This window comes from Schistocerca gregaria, unplaced genomic scaffold (assembly GCF_023897955.1).
Source record: "Schistocerca gregaria isolate iqSchGreg1 unplaced genomic scaffold, iqSchGreg1.2 ptg000667l, whole genome shotgun sequence".
In the NCBI taxonomy this organism is placed as follows: Eukaryota; Metazoa; Arthropoda; class Insecta; order Orthoptera; family Acrididae; genus Schistocerca; species Schistocerca gregaria.
Window position 1 is genome coordinate 90,001 of NW_026062050.1, and position 5,000 is coordinate 95,000.

The 5,000-nt window shown below is 56.0% G+C and overlaps 3 non-coding genes across 3 annotated transcripts in view; all 3 read right to left on the reverse strand.

The window, feature by feature from the left end:
- The window catches only part of LOC126318406 (large subunit ribosomal RNA), a 4,222-nt gene extending 3,926 nt beyond the window's left edge, over window positions 1-296 (reverse strand). Inside the window, exon 1 of the ribosomal RNA XR_007557281.1 lies at window positions 1-296. This exon is cut by the window's left edge and continues 3,926 nt beyond it. This is a non-coding gene — a ribosomal RNA (large subunit ribosomal RNA).
- A 188-nt stretch (window positions 297-484) lies between these two features.
- On the reverse strand, window positions 485-639 carry LOC126318379 (5.8S ribosomal RNA). The gene has a single exon (XR_007557258.1). It is a non-coding gene; the product is annotated as a 5.8S ribosomal RNA (ribosomal RNA).
- A 355-nt stretch (window positions 640-994) lies between these two features.
- On the reverse strand, window positions 995-2,887 carry LOC126318402 (small subunit ribosomal RNA). Its single transcript, XR_007557278.1, has one exon. It is a non-coding gene; the product is annotated as a small subunit ribosomal RNA (ribosomal RNA).
- Window positions 2,888-5,000: the final 2,113 nt, after the last annotated feature.

Here is a 5,000-nt window from a genome sequence, read left to right on the forward strand (position 1 = left end):
CTCTCAAGCAACCCGACTCGAAGGAGAGGTCCCGCCGACGCTCGCACCGGCCGCTACGGGCCTGGCACCCTCTACGGGCCGTGGCCTCATTCAAGTTGGACTTGGGCTCGGCGCGAGGCGTCGGGGTAGTGGACCCTCCCGAACACCACATGCCACGACAGGCGGCAGCCTGCGGGGTTCGGTGCTGGACTCTTCCCTGTTCGCTCGCCGCTACTGGGGGAATCCTTGTTAGTTTCTTTTCCTCCGCTTAGTAATATGCTTAAATTCAGCGGGTAGTCTCGCCTGCTCTGAGGTCGTTGTACGAGGTGTCGCACGCCACACCGCCAGCCGGCTGTGCACGCTACCGAGAAAGCACCGGTATGCGAACCGCCAGGCGACGGGCGCGCATCGCACGTTTAAGGAGACGCGGCCGGCCACACAGGCGACCACGACACTCCCAGGCGCCCGAAGCGGGACAAACGCCGCGCGCTTCAGTATACGTAGCCGACCCTCAGCCAGACGTGGCCCGGGAACGGAATCCATGGACCGCAATGTGCGTTCGAAACGTCGATGTTCATGTGTCCTGCAGTTCACATGTCGACGCGCAATTTGCTGCGTTCTTCATCGACCCACGAGCCGAGTGATCCACCGTCCTGGGTGATCTTTATCTTTTCAGTTCTCCACCGTCTCTTTCAAGACAGTTGCAGAGGCGGGACTGAGGCGTTTGACGGCCCCTGTTCCATTACTTTGTGTCCAACGGCCTGACGGCCGATGGGCGTCGTACGGCTCCACACCGGAGCGGACAGGCACTCGGGCGAAAGTCATTCAAAACCGGCGCCAGGCGCCAGGTGCCGCAGGCCAGCCGCTCCAGAGCTTCAGCGCTCGTACCACACAACAACACTTGCGCTAGTTTTGAGAGGCACGCGTGGTTCCGCACGCGGCGCACGGCTACTGCCGTACAGGTAGCGTGTTGCGCGACACGACACGCACATCGAAAGACATGCAGTCTAGTCGGTAATGATCCTTCCGCAGGTTCACCTACGGAAACCTTGTTACGACTTTTACTTCCTCTAAATGATCAAGTTTGGTCATCTTTCCGGTAGCATCGGCAACGACAGAGTCGATGCCGCGTACCAGTCCGAAGACCTCACTAAATCATTCAATCGGTAGTAGCGACGGGCGGTGTGTACAAAGGGCAGGGACGTAATCAACGCGAGCTTATGACTCGCGCTTACTGGGAATTCCTCGTTCATGGGGAACAATTGCAAGCCCCAATCCCTAGCACGAAGGAGGTTCAGCGGGTTACCCCGACCTTTCGGCCTAGGAAGACACGCTGATTCCTTCAGTGTAGCGCGCGTGCGGCCCAGAACATCTAAGGGCATCACAGACCTGTTATTGCTCAATCTCGTGCGGCTAGAAGCCGCCTGTCCCTCTAAGAAGAAAAGTAATCGCTGACAGCACGAAGGATGTCACGCGACTAGTTAGCAGGCTAGAGTCTCGTTCGTTATCGGAATTAACCAGACAAATCGCTCCACCAACTAAGAACGGCCATGCACCACCACCCACCGAATCAAGAAAGAGCTATCAATCTGTCAATCCTTCCGGTGTCCGGGCCTGGTGAGGTTTCCCGTGTTGAGTCAAATTAAGCCGCAGGCTCCACTCCTGGTGGTGCCCTTCCGTCAATTCCTTTAAGTTTCAGCTTTGCAACCATACTTCCCCCGGAACCCAAAAGCTTTGGTTTCCCGGAGGCTGCCCGCCGAGTCATCGGAGGAACTGCGGCGGATCGCTGGCTGGCATCGTTTATGGTTAGAACTAGGGCGGTATCTGATCGCCTTCGAACCTCTAACTTTCGTTCTTGATTAATGAAAACATACTTGGCAAATGCTTTCGCTTCTGTTCGTCTTGCGACGATCCAAGAATTTCACCTCTAACGTCGCAATACGAATGCCCCCGCCTGTCCCTATTAATCATTACCTCGGGTTCCGAAAACCAACAAAATAGAACCGAGGTCCTATTCCATTATTCCATGCACACAGTATTCAGGCGGGCTTGCCTGCTTTAAGCACTCTAATTTGTTCAAAGTAAACGTGCCGGCCCACCGAGACACTCAACTAAGAGCACCCTGGTAGGATTTCAACGGGGTCCGCCTCGGGACGCGCAAGCACGCCTTCGGCTCGCCCCACCGGCAGGACGTCCCACGATACATGCCAGTTAAACACCGACGGGCGGTGAACCAACAGCGTGGGACACAAATCCAACTACGAGCTTTTTAACCGCAACAACTTTAATATACGCTATTGGAGCTGGAATTACCGCGGCTGCTGGCACCAGACTTGCCCTCCAATAGATACTCGTTAAAGGATTTAAAGTGTACTCATTCCGATTACGGGGCCTCGGATGAGTCCCGTATCGTTATTTTTCGTCACTACCTCCCCGTGCCGGGAGTGGGTAATTTGCGCGCCTGCTGCCTTCCTTGGATGTGGTAGCCGTTTCTCAGGCTCCCTCTCCGGAATCGAACCCTGATTCCCCGTTACCCGTTACAACCATGGTAGGCGCAGAACCTACCATCGACAGTTGATAAGGCAGACATTTGAAAGATGCGTCGCCGGTACGAGGACCGTGCGATCAGCCCAAAGTTATTCAGAGTCACCAAGGCAAACGGACCAGACGAGCCAATCCGATTGGTTTTGATCTAATAAAAGCGTCCCTTCCATCTCTGGTCGGGACTCTGTTTGCATGTATTAGCTCTAGAATTACCACAGTTATCCAAGTAACGTGGGTACGATCTAAGGAACCATAACTGATTTAATGAGCCATTCGCGGTTTCACCTTAATGCGGCTTGTACTGAGACATACATGGCTTAATCTTTGAGACAAGCATATGACTACTGGCAGGATCAACCAGGGAGCTGCGTCAACGAGAGCTGAGCAGCCGGCCGCCCGGGAGTGTGTCCCGAGGGCCCGCGCGAACACGCAAGCGTCCGCTCAATTATTCTGCAAACAGGAGGAGGCTGAGCTCCCCTGCACGATACACCTCGAAACCCTCTCAGGTCCCGGCGGCGCGCAGCGCCGTCCTAAGTACTTGGTCGGGTTCGAGAGAGGCGCAATCGCCCGGAGATAGGCGAGTAGACGCTTTCAGTGCGAACACCCGTGCTCCCAACTGAGCTTGCCGCTGCCGACAGAGGCCCGGGAGCGTGCTGTCGTGGCATTGCCGGCGGGAAACAACACGCGCCACCTACGGTGACCGGCAGCTCCAACGCCAGCGCCACAGAAGGGCAAAGCCCCACTTGGGTGCAGAAGCGAACTCTCCCAGCACAGCGCACGCGCCAACACGTCCGCAGAGCTGCGATACAAACCACCTGCGAGAACCGCTGGGGGCGACCGAGCAGCAGACGGCGTCGCGACGCCGAGTGCCGGGCGGCGGCGCATCCTCAACGCACACAGTCCGCAATCGGACCAGCACACTGCAGATGTCCACCGCGCTTCGCACCGGGCTCGGCAGAACCCACTTTGGCCGCCTGGCGCCGCGCGCAGGGTGCGCCGGCGCATAGCTGGGACGCCAGCCGGGCCCGTCGGCCGGCGCTCCTGCCACTGGGCGCCCCCCACCAGCCGGCTGTAGTGCGTGCGCTCACGCAGCGCGCGGCCAGCACGCCGGGCGGCCCCCCCTCACCGGCCGGGGACTGTCCCGCCAAGCCACAGCCTCGTATCGCTTCATACCCACATGGCCAACTCAGGTTCGGGGGCATGGCGGGTACCGCCGAAACAACCGGTTCACAGATGTACCGATCGTCGCTATCACCGATGCACCTGCAGCGCGAACAACCGCTCAACAACTGATTTCCAGTTCATTTGCGGATCTTTGGCAGCAAACGTATACGTCAATCTACATTTGCGAAATCTACGATTCTGGCATGCCTGCATGTTATGTGTCACGACACGCTACATCAGCCCACATACACACTGCGGCATGTACACGAGAGAACACGTGGAAGATGGTCCGCGCACGTGTGCAATGTCCCTTGCGCGGTCGACTGTCAACCGGCCTCTGTAGCATGTCGCAGATGTGGAACGCGGTCCACCGTGCTATCATGTTGTGTGGGGCAATACGATTAAATAGGAAAACCCTCGTCGCTACATCAACAGACGGCTCACGCTGATTCCCGGCAGAGGGAGGAGGGGGGGGGGGGGGGCCAACATGCAATACTTTCGTCCGTACCTACTTACCACATGTCTGTACGGCGTACAACAGTGCAATCTCGCTGTAATGGGGAGACGAGACAAGTAGCATCGTGCACAACATATGGCCCTTATGATTCGCCATTGTAGGGCGCAGCCGGTGTACGGTCAAGCATGTGCCACATTATGTCACTCAGTACGTAACGACGGATGATCAGTGTGGGTTACGCGTACATCAGCGGACAGTCCACACAGGCCGTACCACAACGTACACTGACTGCATCGACAACCGAATGCAACTGAACAGCTGCAAGGCTCATTTCACAAACAAACGCCTGACCGACCAGCTTGGAAGGGCAGGAGGGGAGGGCGATATTCGTTCTGTAGCGGTACACCCTTCCAGTGGTTAGCGGGACTGTGTAGAAAGTACGCAACACTCGAAAGACCTTTATGTGAGGGTACGCACCATGGCATCAAGAAATACACATGACACCAGAGGATCCAAGCAGTGAACTATGTTCAGAGGGTTGCTGTTAGGCAAAGCTACATTCCTGTGACGTTACATGTGACAGTTAAGGTGCAGTGTAAGTTAGGTTAAGGTGCAGTGTAAGTTAGGTTAAGGTGCAGTGTAAGTTAGGTTAAGGTGCAGTGTAAGTTAGGTTAAGGTGCAGTGTAAGTTAGGTTAAGGTGCAGTGTAAGTTAGGTTAAGGTGCAGTGTAAGTTAGGTTAAGGTGCAGTGTAAGTTAGGTTAAGGTGCAGTGTAAGTTAGGTTAAGGTGCAGTGTAAGTTAGGTTAAGGTGCAGTGTAAGTTAGGTTAAGGTGCAGTGTAACTTAGGTTAAGGTGC